Source organism: Panthera pardus, unplaced genomic scaffold (genome assembly GCF_024362965.1).
Source record: "Panthera pardus isolate Hobbes unplaced genomic scaffold, ASM2436296v1 HiC_scaffold_20, whole genome shotgun sequence".
Lineage (NCBI taxonomy): Eukaryota > Metazoa > Chordata > Mammalia > Carnivora > Felidae > Panthera > Panthera pardus.
In genome coordinates, this window is record NW_026526766.1 from 47,642,829 (window position 1) to 47,669,820 (window position 26,992).

Here is a 26,992-nt window from a genome sequence, read left to right on the forward strand (position 1 = left end):
AAATGTCTTGGCATATTTCTGACAAATAGTAGGCGTTCACTCAATAAATGTTAGTATCTTCCCTCCTACATCCAAGGGTTACTTTGAGAATCAAATATGATAATGAACGTGGAAATGTTTTGTGAATTGGAAATGGAGTCATAGACAAAGTTAGAGTTGTAGGGAGTCAACACATACTACCACTTTCTTCACCTTGCAAGTTCAAGTCAAATGAGAAGAGGCAGACATCTCAAGATCAAAGTAGCAACCTAATTATAGATTAAAGCTGTATTGATGATTGTAGTTTTGATGTGCTTCCCAGTGCTTTACTATAGAATTAAATGTACCCACTCAGGCATATGCAGAAAGGGTAGGTGCAAGTCTTATCCACTGGGACAGGTAACTTACGTCCTGTAGAGAGGCCAAGAGAACCCTGGAGCAGAGTTGCATATGGACAATTCTGTTTTCAAACACACCACTCAGGTAAGCCACTCCACCTTATGTGGGAAAGAAATTGAAAGTGCGTTTTTTTTTGGGGGGGGGCGGAGTCTTTCTGCCTGGAAAGGAAACACGAGAACAGAAAAATAATAAGTCTTTTAACAGATTCACACGTTGCTGTGAAGAAACTCAAATTTAGCCTCCCTCTGCCAAACTCCCATTCTTATTTATGGCTATTTTGGAAATGGCTATCTCATATATTAAAATATCTTTGTATTTCCTTCAAAGCTGGTTAAAACTCTTTTACCAGACTATGATATGTTCAATGAAAAATGCAGATTAGAAAATTCTGCCATATTACAGTGTATAAGATATTCTGTACATATAATGTATATTGTATGTATGTTGTGTGTGTGTGTGTGTGTGTGTGTGTGTGTGTATACTAAAAGAATGTATGTTTATAGAGGAAATGGAGAATGAAATTACATTAAAGTACTTAATGTGACCATTTCAGGTGTGATTATGGATGATGATGTTTATTTTTACTTTTCAGAATTTGTGAATCATGTGTTTTTAAAAAGTTGACAGACCCCTTCCCCCTCCAAAAAACCAACTGAAAAAAAAAAAAAGCACAAATAAAAACCCAAACCACCCCTATTGTTTCTTCTTCTCTGATTTTTGCAAAGTTTTATAATTTTTCCTTTGTGGTTTTTTTCAATACAAACTCACTTTGTACACTTAACAGGGATGGAAGAAAAATTCACCGCGGGACTAATCAAATATTATTAAATTGCAAATTTCAAATATTATAGGTGACATTGTCATTCCTAAATACCTACCTTCTAATTATTTGTGAATAATGATAAGTCCTGAAGGTAAGGTCAATAATTCTAATTCCTTTTCTTGATCAGCATGTGAGAGAGCCATCTGTATTTACAGTTCTGTGAAATATATGTTCATATTCTTTGCCTATATTTTCTATTGTTTTATGAAATTATTCTGCTCGGTATGCAGATACTCTTTGTATACCAGAGAAATATTAGAAAAATATTTGTATATTCAAGAAATATTAGCCCATTGTCTGTAATTTGAATTATAATTATTTTCTCACTTTGTTATTTTGCTGGTAATCTTTGACATAAATTTTGGTGAGTTTCTTTTTTGTCATATAGGTTATATTTTTAAAAATTAGGTTTAATTTAACCGTCTTTTCTTTTATAGCTTCTCTGTTTCCATACTTAAAAACACTTCTACTTCTGGGTTATGAAAGTGTTTTTTTCCCATATTTTCTTCTGAACTGCTATGTTTTCATTTTTACATTAAATATTGATATATTGGAGTGTTTGTTAGAATAAGATATGGGGTATGGATGCAATTATATTTTCCCCCAGATGGCTATCCAGATTTACAGCATCATTTATGGAATAATCAGTCATTGTCTTATCTTTATTTTATACTAAATTTTTGTATGCATGTGTATTTATTTCCTGACTTCTATTTTGTATTCAAGGTTCCAATTTTTAAAAAGTTATCATACTTTAAAAGTTACATTGTTATGTTTTGTATTTTAAAATATGGTTAGTTAAATCCCATCTCTTTGTTCCCAGAATACAGCTAAAAGTGAACTCAAGAGTTGGTGTTTGCTGGAAAAATCACACATATATCTATCATCTTTAATTCCAACAACTTCAGCAGTTTCTTTGTTTTGGTCAATATTATAGCTTTTGCTACCTTGGAAATGTGCCACTTGAAATGACATTTAGTCAAGCGCCTATGATGCAATTGATCTTTCAATTATTAGCAATCTGGAATGCAGCTGGGTTTCAAGTAGAAGGAAAAGTCAAGGATGGGCACCTTCCTTATGTAAAATTGGTTATTATCATAGGAAGGCAGGGACAGAACAAGGAGCTTTGGAGAAATATACATCCTTTTTCTTTACCTTTTGCTGAGACAACTTTTCAGGATCTATCTGGATTGAGAAATATTGCCTATTTCTCAATTAGAAAAGCCTGGTGGGTTGTGCCATGATAGATGGCAAATTTGTGTGTGTATAGGTATGTGACATGATGGGTACTTAAAATACATCATTCTAAATAGTACAGGAGCTCAAAAATTCATTCCACTGGTAAATATGCGTCTTCTCATCCAATTCAAGAAATAATTCCAATCTACTTGAACATGTCATTAATTTGCAATATGTCAATACTGTCAGCGCATTGCAAATTTTAGCAGTATTTATGTAGATTTTTTAAAAAAATGTTTATCTTATTTTTGAGAGAGGGAGAGAGAACACGAACGGGGGAAGGGCAGAGAGAGGGAGACACAGAATCTGAAGCAGGCTCCAGGCTCCGAGCTGTCAGCACAGAGCCTGATGCAGGGGTTGAACCCAACATCCGCAAGATCATGACCTGAGCCAAAGTCAGATGCTTAACTGAGCCACCCAGGCACTCCTATGTAGCTTTTCCTGTGTGTTATAATTACTAGAAGGAAACATCTCCAAAAAATAACTAGAATTCTTTAATTCAGCATATGTTTTCTGCCTTCAGTTTATATGGTTCACTGTGACTGACTTAAGAATTCATCTTCTAGAAATTTATCCTCAGGAAATAATGAAAATCTTAGCATATATACAGAACATATATATACACAGATATATATATATGTGTATATATATATATATACATATATATATATAAAGATTATATATATAAAGATTATATATATATTATACATATATATATTATATATATATATATATATATAATATATATATATAAAGATTGAGGAGAAGGAGGAGGAGGAGTACTATTTTTTACTACTCAGTCTTTTATCATCAACCTGATCCTCTATCCTGACAACGTCTTTGTAAATGTTATTTTAAACTGAATATGCCATACCTGTAAATACTCTAAGTTACATAACCATTCTCCTAAATGGGAGCATTTCAGTTCTAATTTGGTTAGCTTAAGTAATGCTAAGTTGTACACCTTAAACTAATATAACATTGTGTGTCAACTATACTCAAATGATAATAATAAAAAAAGTCACTGAAGAGAAAAAAATAGGGATACCACAAGTAATATCAGCTATTAACCTTACACTATAACTGTGAAATGATATTAGTGGTCCTCTGAGTGTTGGGATTATGGATTGTCAATATTCTTAGCTCCCGATTTTTGTGGGGTTTTTTTCCTAAAATTTTTTACAGTCAATGACAAATGTAGTACTCTGCATATTTTGTGGTGGTGGGATGGGGGTTGGGATGAGAACATTTAAGTTCTACTTTCTTAGCAAATTTCAATGATAGCATGCAGTGTTATTAACTATAATCACCATGTAACATAGTGGATTCTCAGACCTAATTCATCTTATAACTGAAAGTTTGTACCCTTTAACCAAACTCTATTTTCCCCAATCCCAGTTCTTGGCAACTACTTTTCTATTTATTTCTATGAATACAGAAATGAATGCTGCAACGAACACGGGAGTATAAATATTTTGTTTCCTTTGGATATATACCCAGAAATGGGATTGCTGGATCACATGGTAGTTTTATTTTTAATTTTTTGAGGAACCTCTGTAGTGTTTTCCATCATGGACGCACCAGTTTACATTTCCACCAACAACGCACTGTTTCCCTTTTCTCCACATCTTTGTCAGCATTGTTCTCTCACCTTTTTGATGACTGCCATTCTAATAGGTGTCAGGTGTTTTGTTTTGCATTTCCCAGTGATTAGTGATGTGCATATTTAAATTTTTTTAATGTTTATTTATTTTTGAGAGAGAGAAAGAGAGAGAGAGAGAGAGAGAGAGAGAGAGAGAGAGGACATAGATTCTGAATCAGGCTCCAGGCTCTGAGCTGTCAGCACAGAGCGCGAATTGGGACTCAAACCCACAGACAACAAGATCATGACCTGAGCTGAAGTTGGACGCTTAACCGACTGAGCCACCCAGGCGCCCCAGTGCATATTTTTATGTACCTGTTGGCCATTTGTATGTCTTCTTTGAAAAAAAAATGTCTGTTCAGGCCCTCTGCCTGTTTTCTAGTTGTATTATTTACCTTTTTTGGTATGAATGAGTTCGTTGTATATTTTGACATTAACCTCTGATCAGATATATGGTTTGGAAATATTTTCTCCCATTCCAAAGGTTGCTTTTTCATTTGTTGTTGATTTCCTTTGCTGAGCAGATCTTTTTGGTTTAATGTGGTTCCACCTGCTTATTTTTGCTTTTGTTGCCTTTGCTTTTTGTATATCCAAGAATCGTTGCTCAGACCAATGTCAAGGAGATTTTTCCCCATGTTGTCTTCTAGGAGTTTTACAATTTCAGGTTTTAAATTTAATCCTTTAATCCACTTTGCGTTAACTTGTGAGTTGTGCAAGATAGGGGCTCAATTTTATTCTTTTGTGAATATCCAGTTTTCTTAACACCGTGACATTAATTTATTTTTGAACATTAAACCAGTCTTGAATACCTTAAATAAAACCCCAGTTCATCACACTGTATAACTCTTTTTATGCATTGTTGGATTCAATTTGCTCATATTTTGTTGAAGGTTTTGCATATATGTTCATGAGAGTTATTGATCAATAGTTTATTTGTTGGTAATGTCTTTATCTGCTTTTGGTTCTAGGGTAATGCTGTCCTTACAGAATAAGTAAGAAAGCTGCTATTACTAAATTCTTAATCTCTACTCTTTAATTGACCTGCTGTGCACAATGCTCCATTTCTCCCTTGTATTACCCTGATAGACACCACCCTGATTAGATCATCTCACTATCAAGGTCATATATATTTTTTAAGTCTTTGCGTTTAGCATATTATACTGAAGATTTGCCATCCAAGAGGGGAATTAGCGTGCAACACAGCACAGTATACAATTCTAATTTATATTAGACAGGCTTCTTTTAAATACCTTGTGCTATTTCATATAATGTGAACTTTTTTTTTCAGTAATTATTCTGCCTCATCTATCTGTGGACTTTAGTTGTATGGCAGGGCCTTTTTTTTTTTTTTTTTTTTGGTCTTTCCTTAGCTCTCTTTTCAAAAATCATCTGGTTTTATAACATAATTCAATTTTCTTCAGTTAGTTCTGGGCCTATGTTAGTGTATAAGTTGGGGGAGGCTGATATTGTTTGTGTAATAAAATGAACATTTAATGTTTATGTCATGGTTTGCTGTGGGTCCGTAGAGAGGCTCTCTGCTCCTTGTAGTCACTCAGGGCACCAGGCACCTTTTATGTAGTGGCTCTACCATCTCCTTGGACAAATGAAATAAAGAACTTGAAGGAGGTCCAAGAGATTTTGGGGTCAGGCCTGGAAGTATCATTTGTCACTCGCTCCTGCATTCTACTATTCAGAACTTATTCACTAACTCCAAGAGAGGGTGCAAAATACTGTCTGGCTGTGTGCTCCAGAGAAAATTTAATGTTTTCTGATGAATATATAGGACTCTTTCTGTCAACCCTCAGAAAAATATTAGGTTGGTCTGCTAAGTAGAAGCCTAATCTGGGTCTCCACCCTTTTACTAACATTTTAGCAAAAAATTCCTTTCTCATCCATGACCTCACCACCTTAAGCAGGACTTCTTGTTTGGTATGATAATCCCAAATCCCTTAGAAAGAAAGGTTTTCATCAATTTTGTTTCTTTGTTTTATTGTTTGTTTATGTAAGTGTCTTAAACGGTCCTTTTTATTGTTTCTGTACTTAGCCTAGTTTATGCAGTATGCATATATACTTTGGTACCTTTAAATTTTTCACTAATAACACTCAAGGGATCTTTTCTTATGGATTGATGCTATCTACCGGAATCTGAAATGATACTGGCTGCATTTAGTTCTGATTTTAACTAATAGGCTCAATGTTAATGTCTCTTGAGCTTTTTTGATTATAGTTGGAAATCTGTCTGTACATTTTGTAAAAAAGCCTGCTTTCTTTTATTGTCCTGTAAGGATTCCCCAGTCACCTTTTTCAGTTTGTCAGCTGCTTTCTTTATTTTTATTTCTTATCTGTTTCCAAGTTATTCACTGTAGCTACCTTGATTTCTTTGTCTTTTTTTTTTTAAACTTTGATTGCTCCCCATGTTCTCATAATCAACTGGGAGGTTGTTTATCACTCCTTACACATTCAGTCCCCCAAAGTGAAAGGAGTTAATGAGTACTTCAGTTACTTCTGTTTGCTCCCCATTCCCTGACCTTCCCACTAATTTTAGTCTCCCAGTGTGTTTTATACATTATGGTTGCATTTTGTACAATTTTGTTTTTCAGAATTTTAATATGTGAATCAATTTGACTTTGAATTCACTTTTTATGGACTATTTTGTGACAGTCTTTATCAAGCATTTCTGAGATCAACCAATGCTATACAAATAAGGATTGTTTAAATTGAACTCAGGAGAGGATTTCTATGGACATGGTATGAGTGGAAGAGATTATAATCCCAATAAACTAGGAGAAGCAATAAAACGTTTTGTTGGAATTTAGATTTTTTTAATATAAAATAGCTCTCAAATGAAGCCCTTTCAATGCATACATCAGTTTAGAATCTGACTACTAGGCTGCTGCTTTTGCTGGTGAGATTATCTCTCTTTTTTTAAAGGTAATGGGTTAAATATAATGGTTGACCTTAGTAGAGTAACCAGTGCAACAAAATAATTGAAACTAAGGTTTAAAGAAATCTTTTTTGGTGGTGGTGATCATTTGATGGAGGGTAATTTCTTAGAAGAATATGGATAGAGAACTGTTTCTTGCCCTGCAAGTTGCTGGAATAGCTAACACTTTTGTTTCACTGACAGTAATAGGTATATGGTTTATTGGCAAGCTTCTGCGTCCCCAGTGTTCCAGAAGCCACTGCTTACTATAGGGATGAACTATGAGCACGTTACCAGGGCGTGGCCATTTTGATTGATTTGGAGATGGATGTGTGACTCAAATATGGCCAATAAGAGCCCCACCAAAAATATTTGCTGGAACTTTCAGCAAAAAGTTCGTCCTCCATACCTGAGTTGCTAGATTTTAAGTTGGAGCTGCTGGGAGCTCTTGTTGCCATTAAGTGGAAAGAGCACTGCCTAAGGACAAAGCAGATTGAGGAAAGCGGAATCAAGAGTGAGAAAGAGAGGGGCACCTGGGTGGCTCAGTCGGTTAAGTGTTCGACCTCAGCTCAGGTCATGAGCTTACAGTTCATGAGGTCGAGCTCTGTGCTGAAAGCTCGGACAGAGCCTGGAGCCTGCTTTGGGTTCTGTGTCTCCTTCTCTCTTTGCTCCTCCCCCATTCATGCTCTGTCTGTCTCCCTCTCAAAAATAAGCATTAAAAAATTAAAAATAAAAGAATGAAGAAGAGAGGATTTACTGATGGTAGTTTTGTAGCCCTAGACCTATTTAATGGAGTCTCAAGTCAGGACCTCTTAGACTTCTCAGGAATGTAAGACATTAAGTTGCCTTTTCATGTAAACTAGTGTTGGTTGAATTTCTTTCACTGACACTGAAAGTATGCCAACTGAATCACTGATTACCTAGAATTTTTTTTTTTAAATAATGTCACCGAAGTAGAATATTCATTTCTGTGGGGCAAAAGGCCCTTTTCTATATTATTCAATGTTTTATCTCTGATATATATTACAGTAACTGGCACAGAGCTATGTTTAATACATATTTATGGAATGAATACATGATTAATTAGTCCAATTTAATTTAATAATTTAGTTCAATCTGTTGGACACAACTATTTTGTGCAATGTCTTATCTTAGGAGATGGTAAAATGATAAAAGGAATAAGAGAGATAGAGTCTGTATCTCTAGTTTCTGATTTTGTGTAGGCAATGAGGTATAACAATAATTTAAGGTGGAGTAGAAGAAGGGCTAAAGGAAGTTAAAGTTGTATGTTGAGGTGTAGCCAAATCATCAAAGGGTTTTAGAGTCGGATTACCTGGATTTGAGTCCATGCTCTACACTTGTTAAATGAGTAACTTTGGCTACGTAACTTACACTCAGTTTTCTTATCTGTAAAATGGGGGTAATATTTGTAAGTTCTTTATGGATTTGTCACGAGGATAAATCAACATATCCTACTTATTATGGTTGAAATGTCTAGGATATTTGAAATACTAAGTAACTTTTAGTTTTTTTTTATGTCAGCAAGCAGCCCATGGCTATCACATGATTTAAATATTGAAAGAAGAGAGAACTGGATATAATGTAACCCTTGGAAGCTGAATACTGACATCTCAAGTCACTGTCAACTATTAACAAAATCACACATTCATGTGAAATACAAAATGATCCAGCAAAATCTTGCTTTAGTGTTAAGCGAGTTCGATTTATGCAGTGGTGTTTACTTTTGAGGAGAAGGGTTAAGACCTGCGTCCTTGGTAACTGGGCGCAAGAAAGTAAAGACCTTTATGTTATATTTTTAACATTTTATTTTAACGTTTTATTTGTTTTTGAGACAGAGAGAGACAGAGCATGAACGGGGGAGGGGCAGAGAGAGAGGGAGACGCAGAATCGGAAGCAGGCTCCAGGCTCTGAGCCATCAGCCCAGAGCCCGACGCGGGGCTCGAACTCACGGACCGCGAGATCGTGGCCTGAGCTGAAGTCGGACGCTTAACCGACTGAGCCACCCAGGTGCCCCTATTTTTAACATTTTAATAAGAAACAACTTAACGTTTTAAACCCAGAATGGTAATGGCAATGTTGGTTTTGTGAAAATTAAAAAAAAAAAAATATTGTACGAGATATTATGCAGGAGGAAAGGGGAAAAAAGGATTTTCAAGGATATATCTGTTTACTTGTCTGCTATGAGGTAGAGATGCAGAGGATGGAATAATATATAGAGTTAGAGATGGGCTTCTAGTTCGTGAATATACAATGCTTAAACTTCATAAAATCTGAAAGTTTTCAAAGTCTCATTCCGGAATAAATATCCTTCTATGTCACAAAATGCTTTTTATAACTACTTACATTCTTTTTTAGTTTAATCTGCACTTCAAAGTAGTAATTTCCTGAGGGTCTCTGGGCATAAAGGGAATTGGGGGTGGGGAGGAGCACCTGGATGGCTCAATCTGTTAAGCATCCACTCTTGATCTCAGCTCAGGTGTTAATGTCAGAGCCATGAGTTCTAGCCCCATGTTGGGCTCTGTACTGGGCATGAAGCCCACTTAAAAAAATGAAAATGGAGGCCTGTTAGTGGGGAAAAAAGTAACTTTAAATATCCTTAATACTGCTGGCCTACACATTTGAGAAACATGGGGGTATTTCCACTTGATTCAGGGGTCTTACGGAGAGAACGGAATAGCACGGTATAGTAAACAACACAGGCTTTGGAAATAGTAATAAGAATAGCGTAAAGTTGTGTGACCTTGTATTACCTATATAGCCTTTCTGAGCCCGTGACTCCCCCTGAGTAGAAAGTAGATAACATTAACTTCATAGTCTTTTTGTGAGGATTAGAGATAATATTCACAGGGTAACACTCTCGGTTTTTGGCATGTGGGAGGTGATCGATGTATGATAGCTATTCTTATAAATTATATATTACCTCTGGTTATTAATAACAGAAACACATCCGTGAGATTTGCTATAGTAATGGGAAATATAAACATATCAAAATAAAAATAAAAGAATGGATGACTACTATAAATTCGAAGGGAGAAAGATGTGAATAAATAAAACTGTAGAGACAAATGCTGTGTAACAACTTGCAAGATTTTTGTAGGTGTTGATGAATCTTAGCTGATGTCATTGCTGATGAATAGCCACGTTCAGCATTGTCACTTAACTCTTTCCATTTCGGCCTGCTCCAAATCCACAGGGAAGAGGGTGGAGGGTGTCCAGACAAAGATTAGGACCATGAAACAGCTCCTCCACCTCCTCTCCTCAGGCTGTGTGCCTTTTTTTATGTAGCCAGTGAAGTACATGTAACTAGTTTCTTCCAGGAACCAGAATTCCTGTCAGCGTTCTCTAGCCAACTTCCTGCCCTTGCTCCTACAGCCTTTTCTGGCCTTCTCTCCTGACCTCGCACTCTGTCCAATTTCCCTTTCTTGTTTGTTTAACGAGAAGTTCTCTCACCTTTTCAAAACTGTGTTCCTCAGGGGCGGTCTTAATACACCTCACACCACGGAAGGAACACAGCCCTCCCAAAGAAGTATAAAACATACCGTAGGATGTCAAAAGCTGTTATTTGAGGGGGGGGGGGGGGGGCTTAAGGACTCTTCATTGTCTTCGATTGGAATAGATGAAATTCCCAGATGTTTATTTTAACATATGTAACTTTATCCATTGGCCCAGGTGTATCCTTAAGAAGTCGTAAGTTTTTCTTCTTTTTCTTTTTTAAGGGAACGCTTCTCTGAATTTGTATGTTGTCTGTATGTAGGGACCATGCTAATCTCTGTATCACTCCCGTTTTCGTATATATGCTGCTGAAGTAAGCCTGCTTCTCTTCTCTCCCCTTCTCCACCCTTCCCTTTCTGTTTTCTTTTCTTTTTTTCTTTTCTTTTACCACTTACATATGGTCTGTCTGCAATAGTGTAAAACTTCTTTTTACTTTAAGCACATACACATTTTTTCCTTTTTTCCTCTTGTTTTCTTTTCTTTTCTTTCTTTTTCTTTCTTTTCCCACTTAACATATGGTCTGTTTGCAAAAGTTTAAAACTTCTTTTTACTTTAAGCACATACGCATTTTTTTCCTTTTTTTTTTTTTTCTTTTCTTTCTTCCCTGGTAAAAATCTTGCAAAGCAAGTCCAAGATATAAAAAGGAAAATTCAAAGCTGCTCTTGTTGAGGGTTATGTGGGTCTAGATCTCTCACTACTTTTTCATCCCCATTATTTCTGTGGCCTCCACTACAGTAGCTCTGAGGAACCCCCCTGGCTGGGGGAAACACAAGTGAAAACACTGGAGTTAGTGAAATGGGTTATTACCTGGAATTCTGAAGACTCAAGTTTTAGCTTCAGTTCTAACATTAAATTTGCATGTGTCACTGATAGGGTTAATTGTTTTATCTGTAAAACAAAGGTTTAGAACAGTGGTTCTCAATTTTGGCTGCACGTTAGAATCACCTGGGGAGCTCTTAAAAATCCTGATGCTTGGGCCTCACTCTCTACCAATTAAATTAGAATCTCTGGGGCGTGACCCAGGCAACAGCATTTTTTAAAGCTCCCTGGGTGATTCCAGTCTGCAACCAAGTTTCAAAACCTCCAAAGAATTTTTGAGTAATAATGTCCCACAAGTCTATGGGGCTGTGCAGCTTGTTTTTGTAGATGTCGTTAGAATGTGAGCCTATTCATAGATAGATGGTACTCAGTGAGGAGTGGGGATGAAGGTGGGCATAAAGATTGGAAAGTAGGAAAAAGTTTTTTGATTATCTTAATAGCTCAGTGTGTTGGGCAAAACACTTAATTTTGTTATATCCCTGATGGGAGTCATTTTAACTTCCTGTAAAATGATGCTGTCAACTGAGAAATCCTATTTAAATGCAATGTTATTATTTTTATACTAATACTGATACCATTTGTCAATATGATCAGTCAAGAATTGCACCTAAATACTTTATTCACAAAGGAAATAGAAAAGGCATTGACTACTGAAATGTAAAATATGGTTAATATCCCTCAGTTGGTGGTATAGATTGAAGATAGACTGAAACAACATGTTGATAACAATGGAAATCTTGGATACTGAGATGCTGCATTAAAAGTGCGTCCATCAAAGAGGCAAAGAAAAAAATCCCCAGGATTACCTCTATGAGCTTCTTGTCAGTTATGAAAAACTACTGTTTCAACAGAGTTTTTAAATTAGGGAAAAAAAAATTCACAGTATTGGTAAACAATTGATTCTAAAAAATATACAAATTGGATGACAATGCCTAGGCTATAATCTTCAAAGTCAAATGAATTTATCATGATTGTATAAATTACAGTGAATACCAAATAGTTTAAAAATGACAGCACAGTTAGACCAAAATGATTGATATTACATGTGTTAGATGTATAGCTAAACAGAAATGCCTTTTCATTTTCTTATTACCAGGGCCATTTACATATTTTGTCTCACATTTGTGCAGCTAATAGGTGTTCAAGATTTGTGTGCTTTGATCTTCCCTTTTAACAGAGTAGCTCTTTTCTGGAACTTGGTGACCTTTAAATAAAAGAAAAAGTGCAGTTATCACTTGTGGCAGGGTGATATATTAATAATTTTATACCTTGTTCTTAGGCTTTTTGCTGGAATAGATTTACCAGCAACGGAATAAAAAAAAATAATTTTACACATTTTCCGGCTGAAAGGTCAGCCAGTGCTTAGTGTTTTTGTGTTCTAGTTCTTACCTAGAGAAAAGTTTATATGAGCTTTTCTATGTGGAAATGCCCCCAAAGGTTGGCTATAAGCCCCAACATTGACTTGACAGGTGTGGAGAGTCCATAGAGGCAATTAGACAACACGGAACTGAGCCTGTAACAGCACTGGCCACTTTGAGCTGTGTTAACAATGACAGTGATTCTTTCAGCAATGGCCATGAATGACCACCAGTTGAGAATTTGCTATACTTTTCTCAGATTTTTTAAGTTCTGATGTCTTGGTACAATATAAAATGAATGAATGAGTCAGAAGAATGGGGCTGGGAGGGGGAGAAGGGGAGGGAGAAGCGGGGAGAAACATGCAGGGAAGTGGAATGTAGTGAAGCACAAAAAATTATTGATGTTGGTCTTTTCACTAAACTTGGTCAATGGAGACTGGGAGCTTAATATAATTTGATTTAGATAAGTTAAAAGCACATAACGTTTCCCATACTTTATGTGTTATGTAGCACAATTCTTTTTTCTTTCAAATTTTTATTTAAACTTTAGTTAGTTGACATAGAGTGCAATATTGGTTTCAGGAGTAGAATTCAGTGATTCATCACTTACATAGAACACCCAGTGCTCATCATTTATAGCATAATTCTTAATTGTCACCTACCTTTGAAAATGTATAATTGGTCAAAATAAAGCTCAATATTCGGTCATTAGTGAGTTACCTTGTTTTAGAGAACAAATCTCTAAAGCACCTCTGTGAAATCTTCTTAGTTTGCCCAGTTCCATTGTGATCCCTTTTCTACTCTGCACTTCAATTATTTATTGTCTATATCATTCATTTTATGACTTAGTAATACACTGCTTTGTGATTTTTTTTTTTTTTTGGTTTGTCGCATCATTTAACTTGCATTTTATGAACATATGTAGATTAAGTTTCTGCTGTGATAGGAATTGCCTAAAAAACGTTGAACAAGGTGGGGCGCCTGGGTGGCTCAGTCTGTTGAGCGTCGGACTTAGGCTCAGGTCATGATCTCACAGCTCATGAGTTTGAGCCCCGTGTCGGGCTCTGTGCTGACAGCTCGGGGCCTGGAGCCTGCTTTGGATTCTGTATCTCCCTGTCTCTGCCCCTAACCTACTCGCATTCTGTCTGTCTCTCTCAAAAATAAATAAACATTAAAAAAAAAAAAGTTGAGCAAGCAAATGTATGAACATTGTTGCAGAGTGTGTCCTCTAAGAGTAGGAACTAACAATAGTGTTTACCCATGTGTTTTCAGCAATGAGTACAGTACAGGCATGTGGAAAGTACTCAGTACCTGTTTGTTGAAGGACTACATGAATAGATGAAGAGACTAATACAGAATGAAGGCACAGTTGAATGTATCCACTTGAAAAGTTGATTCATTCGTATCTCAGGAAAGATTAGTCTGTTACACCCAGATACGAATTTCTAATCTAGCAATAGATGCTCTTTGCTAATTTATTTAGGCAACCAATCTGATTAATGTCATAATAAAGGGAAATTTGATCCGACCTCACAAATGATAAGGCTTCTTCTTAATTTTTCAACCAAGTCTCATATTTTGTATTTGTTTATCTTTCTCTTTTCTGCCAAAATGAAGACAGCAATTCTCCCACCAACACTCACACTCCATTGTCTCTCAAGCTGCAGCTCATAAATTCTGTTATTTTTCTCTGAGAGTTTATATCCTGAGTTTCACCAAACCATCGTATCATGCCACTTCACTTTATCTCAGGGACATCTGAGAGATGAACTCTAGAGTTTCTTTTGGTGGAATTGTTAGAAACTTCCTGTACGGTATTTCTGCAACAGTTTAAATCAATTCTTTGGCAATTCTCTCATTGAGATATGGGGTCCCTGCCCACACCCCTTGTATCTGGGTGGGCTCGTGACTGCTAAAACCAAGAAAATATGGTGGAAGTGATACTCTATGGCTTGGGTGTTCTGACTTGTGAATAAAAGGCCATGGGTGTTCTGACTTGTATGTTGGAACAATGAGTTTCTGTATGGGAAGCCTGACCACACTGAGGCCACAGGCTGGAGAGGCCATGCATGGATGTGCTCACCTAATCACCTACCTGAGGCCAGCTTTGCAGCCATCCATTCCAAGGTGCTGCATGTGTGTGTGAAAACACCACCTTGAAAGTGGGTCTCCAGCCTCAGCTGTCTTAACTCCAGCTATTTGAATCATTCTCAGCTGAGGCCCAAAATATCAAAGCGCAGAAACAAGCTGTACTCTGAATGTTTGACTCACAGTCTCTGCGAGCATAAGAAGAAAGCTTGTTTTAGGCTCCCAAGTTTTGGGGTGATTTTTGTATGTGAGAATAGTAACTGAAACGATTTCAAGACCAGATTTTGTATACTGAAAGATATATTTTATTTAAAAAATTATAATCAAACAATGATTGTTATTTGTCCTTTTATAAGTAATATATCATTCTAAATTTAATCTGGGAAACTTCAAATTTACTTTTATTCTCTTCTATTTTCAAGTTTGAAAATCACCAAATGATAAATTCAGTGGCTTGTTTCAGCATATTTTAAGCACATTTGGAAAATATTTTAATGTTTTTTTTTAGCTGCTGCTATTTTTGTGGAGGGTGGGTTGGGAAGAAATATAAGTTACTATAGAGTGCTGCCTCTATTTTAACTGTACCTGGAGTTATCACTATGGAGGCCTGACTTAGCTCAGAGTTCCCTGAAGGCATTGTTCCCAGCTTGGGTCATTTTTCCACTGGACTTGCTTCTGGCATATGTTAACATATATGACGAAATAAAAGGTTTACATCGTCAAATAGTTGGGAAATATTGCATCCTATATGCTCTTCTTAGAGAGTCATAATGAACATTAGTATATTGAATAATCTGAGAGGTCTTAACATAAGGAAATCTGTTCAATTCTATTTAAACGAGTGTTTCTAAACTCTTCTGACCACCCTCAGGTCATTTGACCACAGAGCCCTTTTATAGAATACATCTATAATGTTGGTGTTTTCCATTAGCACTTTAGAAAATGTGGATTGATCTAGATGGATTCATTATTAGTAAATATTCAAAGAGTTTGCTTCATTTTTTTCCTTTCATATAAATCTTCAAGTGTAGGAAGTATATGAGAACATAAATGCTGGCCTTTAGAACTCCAAAGAATGAATGAGTAATAAATGTGAAGACAAATATTGAAGGAAGTAGGATCAGAAGGAAAGGCACTAACATGGGGCACCTGGGTGGCTCAGTTGGTTGAGCAACTGACTTCAGCTCAGGTCATGATCTCATGGTTTGTGAGTTCAAGCCCCGCGTTGGGCTGTGTGCTGACAGCTCAGAGCCTGGAGCCTGCTTCAGATTCTGTGTCTCCCTCTCTCTCTCTGCCCCTCCCCACTCATCCTGTCTCTCTCTGTCTCAGAAATAAATAAACATTAAGAAAGAAAGGCACTAACACCGATTAAAAGCTATTGTAAATAACCTAGCTCTGTTATTATTAACTAGCATCCTCTTCCCCAGCTCCATTCCTCCTACTTGATTCCAGACTTTTTCTCAGAATTTCCAGGAGAAGCACAAAAAATGTTGTTTGAAATAGGCATGTTTAACATTAAGGTAATTTAAATTTGTCTTTAGTTGTACTATTTAGGTCTCTTGAATTTTCAAATAATAGCAGAAGAGGGTGTGAGCATGAATATCAAGCAGGTGAGAGCTCCAGGACTAGGTAGAAGAAAACATTGACAACTTTGGACAGTGAGGTAACAGCTTGGTATCCCAGTCTAGTTGGGGAGTGGTATATTCTTGTCAATCAAGTTTGCAGTTATTTCATTTTTTAAAATGTTTACTTATTTTTAGAGAGGAAGGGAGAGAGGGAGAGGGAGAGGGAGAAAGAGAGAAAGTGAATGAGCAGGGTAGAGACAGAGAGAGAATCCCAAGCAGGCTCCACGCTGTCAGCATGGAGCCTGATACAGGGTTCAGTTTTACAACTCTGGGATCATGACCTGAGCTGAAACGAAGAGTTGGATGCTCAAGCGACTGAGCCACCCAGTTGCCCCCCGGTTATTTCATTTTTGACAGTGAAATTGATATTACTGTTTAGGTGTGAGGGTTGAACTGTAGAATGCTCTGGATTGATTTTTCAAGAGGTATATACGTTTTTAGAAAAGCAGCACTTTAACAGCTACAAATCTTTAAGAGTTGCTAGACCATCAACTAACATGTCAACACACCTTGAAAGAGGCTTCATCAAATGCAAAGGTGCAGTTCTGTCAGATGTTGTTAGCAGAACAGAATAAACTCATAGGAAGAAGGAAATATTTCTTCTAAATACCCTGGTGTTATAAAACAGAATGCTTCAAAAGTCCTCAAGAAGGTGTTTCAAATAGGACGTCTGGGTGAAAATGTGAGAGATTGAAAAGGCAATAAAGTAAATGAAACCACTTCTCAAAAGATTTAACTAGGGAGTGGCAAAAATGCCAAAGTGAAGCTTTGTTTAGTAATGTGAAAAAACAAAACAACCCAAAAACCCAAACTCTACTTCCTTTAAACGGAATCAACTGTGGATTCCATGAGGTGAGAAAGAAATGAAAGATAACACTTCACAGACTTGGAGACATAATATAAATACTATTAATACTAACTTAAATTGGGTCAGAAACTGCTTTTATTAGATAGTTTCTGACAAAAATGCGTTATGTGGTCAAAGAAGTTCAGGAAAGTTATGTCAAAAAATGTTGGAGATCTTTTTACTCTAAGTTTTCTGGGGCTTTAATATACTAACATGCATTATGAATCATTCTGATATGCATCTATGGTACAGTGTTTCCAAAATTCACTTGACTACAGAATTTTCTTTTTTGTAAGAGATAATCTCTTTGGCACTTGGGCTCCAAGGGGGCAAACTTTGGGAACACATATTTAGCCCTTCTGTTTGATAAAGCTCTTGTTGACCTGTATGATGAGACTAGCTGGTACATGGTCTGTAGGCATCTCATGGTTCCCCCTTGGTGTATTCATAGTTGTAATCATTACGACTAGTTTAATTGGTGCTTGTGCCTTTTCCTGGCTTAAATCACTGTTTTAATGTTTGTTTGTTTGTTTGTTTGTTTGTTTATTTATTTATTTAAACTGGGATTATTACCTTTTGTAGAGGAGAAAAATGGAAGGAAAAAAGGTGAGTAGACTCTCTGGAAGTCATGTGATATATGTTACTGTATTAGAATTTGAAATTTATACTTCTTCTCTGTCTGCTGAGTGTCACCTTCTAGATTTTTTTATTTTTTAACATAATTTTATGTTAATTCCAGTGTAGTTAGCATTGGTTTCAGGTGTACAATATAGTGTTTAAACAATTCCATATATTACTCAGTGCCCATCATTATAAGTGAACTCTTAATCCCCTTCACCTATTTCATCCATCCCCCCCCAACCTGTCTCCCCTTTGGTAACCGTCTGCTTGTGCTTTAAGTTAAGGGTCTGTTTTTTGGTTTGTTTCTCTCTCTCTCTCTCTTTTTTTTTTTCTTTGTTCATTTGTTTGGTCTCTTAAATTCCAAAGTGAAATCATATAGTCTTTGTTTTTCTCTGGTATATACTTCACTTAGCACTATACTCTCTAGCTCTGTTTGTGTTGTTCAAAATGGCAAGATTTCATCCTTTTTAAGGGCTGAATAATATTTCATTGTGTGTATATATGTATGTGTATACACACACACACACACACACACAGCTTCTTGTATGCATTCATCTATTGATGGACACTTGGGTTGCTTCCATATTCTGGCTATTGTAAATAATGCTGCAATAAACACAGGGGTGCATGTATCCCTTTGAGTTAGTGTTTTCATATTCTTTGGGTAGACACCCAGTAGTGCTGTTACTGGATCATATGGTAGTTCTGTTTTTAATTTTTTGAGGGACCTCTGCATTGTCTTCCACAGTGGCTACACAGGAACCCCGTGCACTGTTGGTAGGAATGCAGAGTGGTGCAGCCGTGGTTACTTTCCAGATTAAATAACAAAACAAAACAAAACTGTGTCTGGTTAACAAGTCATAGCCTGGCTGAGTCCCTCTTCTCTGAATGGGACTCTGGTTTGACTTGAATTTTGAGAAAAAGGTCTGAAGTTTTTGATGAAAGGCTGTATGTATCTCGAATAGGGTTTACTCTTTGGATAGTAGGGATCGTGCTAGTGAATAACAGGCAAGGAAAGGAAAACCTGTTCCCAGTTAATAAAGCAGACTTTTTAAAAGTGAAAGTAGCCTTTGCAACTTGAATAATCATGCAAAGGTGATTCCTAAAAATGAATATATTTTGAAGGATTTTAGAGAAACTTTGTTTCTGATGCAGAATTATTCAAAAGATGGTTAGAAACTTGGATGTGGAACTTGGGAGGACAGACTGGCTGGAAATAGCCTAGTCATCTTCTTACATTTGAAGATGAGGGAACAGCTATTGTTATATTAATAGTTCTCAAGTTAGAGCTCTCTCTCTGTCGCTTACTTTCTCATACTTCTCTATATTTTTTCACACTTCTACTGCTTTCTTTTTCTCTTGTATAAATCCATCTTTGTGAATCAGGTATTCAATGATGGGGCGCCAATGGGAATATCTAATTTTGTGGCCCATTTGTAGAGAGCTAGTATTTTCTGGTAGGAGCCTTCTTTGCCCAAGGCGTGATTTTACTGTGATCATGGTGCGGAGGTCTGTTTGTTGGTTTGCTTATTTTTTCAAAATCAAGTGTCATTATTTTATTCACGTGATTTCCTACATTTAATGTTTTGAATTCCCCTAAATAGTTCTTTGCATGTGGACAAGGCCTGTTAAGTTAGGAAGTAGATTGATTTATCTGAAAACTGGCCAGTTTCCACAACAACTGTACACCCTCTATTCCTAATTTGTGGAAATTATATGTTGAGAGCGAATGGTAGGTATCCTGATAGAAGTTTGAAGGCGGGCACAAAAGGGAAGAGAAACTTTAATTTTCTAAAGTCACTCTTTGTGAGGAAAGAATGCAATAGCTTTTAGGAGTATCCCCTCCTGGGTTTGGTTATTTACTTTTTCTGTTCATGCTCTAGTAGAGTGAGCTCTTCATCCTGGAAAACTCAGGCAATATATTGTCTTCAAAACAAGCAAACAAAAGGTTAGCTCACCACTTCTTGCTCTTTCTTGTTTAGGAGGAGATTTTCCTTTGGGCAATTCCCTGGCAATTATGTAGATCTTCTGTGAGCCAATGAAATGTCTTCTGTGAGATATCAATGGTTCTCTGGGAATAAATAGGTGAGCATTAACTTAGATGACCATGAATATGGTTAGAAACAAAACTGAACCCTCCCTTCCTAGTGTAAAGCTATGGAAACTTAAAGAGAAAAATTCCAGTTTCTCAGAAATTAGATTTCTAGGTGGATTTTCTTCATAGCACCTCTCGCATTTCCCCCCTTATTTGCTTGCTGGCTTATGGGTTTATTCCATCCCATCCGCATATACACAGGAAGTTAAGATACACGTGTACTATTGCATTCTCAGTGTCTAAAATAGTGCTAGGCACACAGTAGGTTTTCAATAAATACTTGCCGAATGAATGAGTGGATTAGTAAATAAACACGTCTTCATTTTAAGGGGAAGAAACTGAGTCAGCTGAGGTTAAGTGATTAACCAAAGGTCATACAGCAAGCTCAAAGCAAAACTGCTTAAAACTGAATGCTGTCTCCATATTCTCAGACCAGTACAGGATGTTGGATGTTTTCCATTTTATCTATTATAACTGCATATGTTTACACAAAAAAAAGCATTTAGAAATTCAGACTGATTATATGCCAGACCTAGGATAAGTCATGTCTGATGACGAATCCTTTAATAACCCATTGACACTGCACTTTTTGTAATGTGACAGTGCAATTTTTGAGTTGTCTGAGATTTTTCCTCATGCTTCAGTGTATTGAATAAACCTTGTAAATATGAAACTTGTATTCATCTTCCATTATGTGGAGTTCTAGGTACATTCTTCCATTAGATGATCTGATAACAGAATTATAATACTGATTTAAGAAATAAATGTATGTTATTATTCCTGAATTATTTATGGTTTTGAATCTATAACATAAATTTCATTTGTGTATTAATATTTTTCTCAGATAGTTATATTTTTACCTTAAATTGATTAATTTTACATTTTCCTTTTATACTTTAGTACCAAAACATAGTTGATTTTAGTGGACTAAATTAACTATTTACATTATTTCTATACTTTCTCTCTTCCTTTCTTTTTGCCTTCCTTTTTTCCTTTCTCCCTTCCTTCTCATCCTTCTACCCTTCCTTCCTCCCTCTTTTCCTTCCTTCTTTCCTTTTTTTCATGACCCAGAAGTTCTGTACCTGTTGGAAGATTGGCAATGCCCTGTTCTTGACCTGCAATGGTTACATAGGAGTTAGTAATTACACTAGTATTTATAAACTGTATCATGACTGTGTCCTATACACTGTTCTGCATGCATATTTCATAAAAATTTAAAAAAAGCAAAGTCATATATTTCATATGCTTTTAAGTTTACAATGGATTTCAATTTGGTAATGGGAACATATGTATACGTTATGATTTCTAATTCTCAGAAGTCTGTGAAAGTTTCAGGGTGTGGAACTTTCTATTTTTGTTCCACCTTATGAACGAGCCTCTAAAACACAGTGCTCATAAGTGACTTACTCCATGATTAGACATGTAATGAATTATATAAAGAACATAAAAGATAAGAACTTTCTGTTTAATAATAGAATAATTTTATTTTTTATTGTTCTGGCATAAGTAACCAAGTACATTTTTGTAAAATTTCTAATGTGCAAGGTAACAGTATTTTCAAGCCTTTTGCTTCCAGTATCTTTACTTTACACATAAAGACATATAATTAAGGCCTTCATACAGCATTTGTTGGATGAACATATCTTTGACAAACTTTTGTTCTTTTACTCCTTTGGACAAATATATTTATCACATATTTCCCCGGCATAATGTAATTTTGTTTTGTCTTTTTCTGTCAACAGAAAATTAAAAACATTTGTTTTGTTTACAAATTTAATTGCATATTTATTGCTTTCTAGGTATTCATGGATTCCAAGTACAAACATGACGAGCTTATCTTGTGCAGATAAAAACTAATACTTTAAATAAATTTAAAAACCTCCTATCATTATATAATATAGCATTTGTAACATCCAGTGAAAGACAACATGCCATGTTCACTTATATCATTTTATTTCCCACATGACAGGATATTTTTGCATAAATATAGCTGTGCCAACAAATAAAATTTTGAGTTCTGATCCTTTGAATTTAGGACTGAAGAAGGATTTCCCCAAGACCTTTTTAATATTAATTCTTCTTAGAATAAAAGAAAGTGAGGATCATGAAAAAAGTTAGAAAGTATTTGGTTCAGAATGTAGTCTTTTGTTCATATATACAACAGTAGATGTTGCTTCTTTGTTGTACAATAATTAAACTTTAGTGGGGGAAAAAAAAGAACCAAAAGGCAGGATACAGCTACTAATGAGCTAGTGTTGGGAGTAAATCAGCCACTTGGGAATGAATTCCCACTTCGGAAAACACAACCTGAAGGAACATATTCACGCTGATTCTTGATGACAGAAGCAAGGGAATAAAATTTATATAAAGAACGAATTCTGATTATATCATTGGGACTGCATTTATGCAGGTTGCTTTGAGACTCACAGCAATGCTTTGTCTTTCCCCTTAACAAACAAGATTTGAAATTGGGAGCTACTGGGTAGTGGTCCCAGTATTCTTTCCCCTCTACCAAACTTTCTCTCATTGTGCTATTATTCGGGTTATGCCTATGGATTGGCGCAGATATTTAACTTCAGATAAAAGACAGGACAATTTGAGAAAATTATTCTTTAAATTGCCTGATATTCACTTGGTCTCCTAAAATCTTCAAAGTTCCCTGCCAGAAGGTTAGAGATATAAAGAAATGTAAAGATCACAGGCCTTGAGCACAGTGTGCAGCACATTCTTATTTGTTGATGGAATGAATGAGTATATATGAAAGAAGGAAGGAAGGAAGGGTGGACAAGAAATTGGAAAAAAATGTAAATGACTGTTATAAGTTGGAGTTAAGTGGGTGCTGTAAGAGTAAGCCATTCCTAGTTTCGTGGAAGGTTAAGAAGAGAGAGAATTAACATACAGTTGGGAGAAACACAGGAGAATTTATGGAGTAGTAGGTCAAATGTAAGATGAATTTTGAGGGATTACAATCAAGACATATTTCATGGAGGAGTTGGTAGTTGAGGTAAGTGGAATGAAAGTTGAAAATAATGTTGGGCTTATTTTGTTGTTGTTCCTTTTTCCAGTTTGAATGAGAACCATGAATCAACCTTAACTTGGATAATCTTTATTTGGAAAGTAGGGCATTTTAAGTGAAATCACCCTTTCCTAGCAAGGGCAGGGTTTTGTTATCGATCTTATCTTCATTATTAATGCAAATTAATATTGTAAGACTTTGACACTTTACATGAAATGGTGCCTAGCATATAGTAAGTGCTTTGTGTTTGTCAACTCAGCTGATTCTATCTCAAGTTAGTTACAGAAAACAATGAACCAACTGATCCTACCTGTCTGGTTCCTCTCTTTATCACCTTTACTGGCTTTTCCCAAGGCTCAGTTCTTGGACTGCTTCCATTCTATGTCTGAACTGACTATTGGGATCATCCAGTCTCATGGCTTTAAATACCATCTATACACTGACTAGTCACAAATGTACAGCTCTAGCCCTGAACTGTCCCATGAACTCCAAGTTCTTACAGGTACTACTTATGTTACATCTTCTGTCAGATATCTAACAGTCATTCCCAACGTGACATGTCCAAAACCGGATTTCTCAGTGTGCTCCTGCCAGGTTCCTTACTTCATCTAATGCCACCCGGATCCTCCAGTTGCTCAAATCAAAGACCTCGGAGTTCCTTTCTTTTATACCCCACAACCAATCCATGAGCAAATCTGTTGCCTCTATATTCATAACACATTCAGAATCTGACCATTTCTCTTGATCTCCGTCACCGCCACTCTGGCTCATTCTACTACTATCTCTCCCGTGGGTCACTGTAGTATCTTCTTACACGGTTGTCCTGTTTGCACACTTCTTTCAGTTTGCACAGGAAGAATCTTCTCTGTAATGATCCTGCTAAAATGTGTATCAGATCATGTCACTCTTCTGCTTAAAACCCTCCAAGGGCTCCCATATCACTGTGAAAGTCCTACAAACCCTCGTACTATCTGTCCTCATTCTCTCATTTATTTCCTTATTCGTTCCATTCAGGACCTACTGCCTTCTTGTTGTGCCTAAGAAGGAGGCTAAGTGCTTTCCTGTCTGAGGACCTTGGCACTTACTGTTGCTTTTCCATGTAAAATGCTTTCTTCATTTCCTCTGGGCCTGTGCATAAATGCCTGCCTCTCAGTGAGACTTTCTCTGACTATACTGTTTAAAATTGAAGCCCTGAATATTCCCTATCTCCTTTAACTTTTCTTTGTAGTCCTTATTGCCATCTAATATACTTATTTTAATTAGCTATTGTGCTTATTATCTACTCTTTGTAAAGAAGTACACTTTTGCCACGGCTCTATTCATATTGCCTAGTAGATACACAATAAATGTTTGTCAAAAAGTGAATTGTAGACATTATGTTAACCAGAGGTTTTGTAGGTTTATATTCTCATACTTGCTGGTGTTATAGTTTCATTTTAACAGTTCTGCATTTATCAATTTGGTGGACTTGGACAGAGGGGTTATTTGGATTACTATCAGTCTCTGACAGTCATGGGCTGTAGATAGCTTACACAGGTTCTCCAGAGCTGTTTATACACATCTTGTGGCAACTCTGCATTTGGTGCCATCATGTTGGTAGCCAGGTGGAAGTCTTTACATCTTAGAAATTGGCAAACATTACAGATCATGACTTCTTTTTCCTTGTAGATTGGGTTTTTAAATATTTTAATACACCCCTGGTTGTTGGATAGTGTGCAGAAGATAAAGGAAGGTGATTTGATAGTGAAGATACCTAACCCATTCAGCCACAGAGCGTAGCAGGTCCTTTGCTGTATAAAGCTCTAGGATTTTATTTAGTCATTCATGATTAAGGGACTCAGTACTATGAAAGGGAGACACACCAGGAGAACCTGCATTGTAGGAGAAAATCAGTAGTCATGATATGGAAAGGAGTATAAGAAGCATTGGTAGTTATTTGAAGCAGTCAGTACATTCCTGACCATGTTCAGGGAATGGTTGCATGATAAAGGTATAGGATCTACATCGTTAATAATGGAGGAGTGATGGTAGCTAAATAGTGACAGGATCCCAGCCATAATGGGTTAGAGGTGAGGAAATAGTTCCGTTCCTAATGGGGAACTGGAAATCTAGACAGGGACATTATACACACAATATTAGTCAGGGATGGAATACTATCTGTAGCATGGTATCTCAGGGAGACTAATAAGTTAACACCCATTATTAACTTTTCACTCTTCATTTTTTATTCAGCCCTTAGAGCAATGGTTCTGAAGTTGGAGAATACCTCAGCATGACCCGAAGAACTTGTTAAAACACAGATTACTGGGTTTCATCCTATAGTTTTTGGTTGAGTAGATCTGGGGAAAGTCCTGAGAATATGTATGTCTAACAAGATTTCAGAAGACATTTCAGGTCTAGAAATCTCACTTAGATGACCACTGATTTAAAGGAAAAGCAAGGGGCACGCAGAGAACGTAGAGACAGACAACTAACAGTGGCAATGTCCAGTCTCCCTAACATGGTTCTGAGCAAGTCAACCATAGTCTGAACTTGTTCACCCGGACAGTCCAGCAATTATCCAGGTCCTTACTCTTTGGCAGGCAGTTAGATTCCTGATGATCTTATTCTTCCTTCCTCAGAAGGTGGCTCATTCCTAACAATGTAATATAGTACTCTTCTCCAGAAGAGTTCTGATTAAGCAGTTTTCTCATCACATTTCCAGTAATAACAATACTTCTTATAATATTTTATTGTCCCTGACTGGCAAGTTCCTTGGTTTAGCTCTGAATCACATGATGATAAAGCAGTATAGTCTCAGCAATGATTAAGATGCCAGTTCTCATCCCCAGCACGGTGGAAACCAGGTGTGTCAGAAACAAGACTAATTCAAGGCTCTGCTACTTAGGCAGTTGACCTGATGACACATCTACATTTTCAAAGAGTGTGTGTGTGTGTGTGTGTGTGTGTGAGAGAGAGAGAGAGAGAGAGAGAGAGAGAGAGCAAGAGGTCAAATGAGAAGTCAGATGTGGGTGTCTGCAACTGAATCTATCAGTAGTAGAAAGTACTAGAACCTCCCAATTATAGTCAGGAAGAATTAGGAAAATAGAGCCTCCTACAAATATTCTATTTGTTTCTTGTTATAAAGTTATAGTCATCTAATCTTTATACAAATATATTAACATCTATGCAGATGATGTACTGATACAACTTACTTGCTAATGACACATTTCATTTACTTATTTATTTTCCCCCATGTTGTCTTATATAATTTAATTTAGTTTCTTCAAATTATTTTTTAAATTAAATTATAGTTGACACACATGTTATGCTCATTTTATATGCACAACATAGTGATTCAACACATATTTTAAAAACCTATTCATTGAAAAAAATCCCTAACGGACTTCTTTGAACCTCACTCAATGAATGAAAGATGCATTAGTTGAACCTGAAAGCCTTTGTTTGGATAAAGATGGTATTTTGAGGCAGAAAATTAAATTTCTTTCAGAAGGATCTTAACATGTTGAATTTCCATTAATTTAGATAGACTTTTCTAATTAATCCAAATTGTGGAAATTTGGGTATGGGTCCCGATTTTCTCTCTTCACTAATCTTTTGGTCTTCCAAGCTCTACTAGGTGAGATAATAATTAGAAGCTTAGTGGAAAATGGCATTTAAGAAGAAATATAAAGGTGAGGAAGATGTTTGCATCACATCCTGGAGCATGCCTAGTTTTCATTTGTTAGTTCTTGGCTTTCCAGTTTATTATTATATAAGTAGATTTGCACTCCATTAGTGATTCTTTGCCCTAACTACACTTTGGAAGCACCCTTTGAGAACAGTAATTTCTCAGTTCCACCCCTAGATCTTCTAGTTTAATTGGTCTAGGATGGGGTCGGGAATTGGAAATTTTTGAAAGCTCCCTAGATGATTTCAATGTGCAGCCAGGTTGAGGACCATTGCATGAGAGAAAAACAAAAATCACGATGGCTTAGAATAACTGAACAAATACCTTTTGACAAG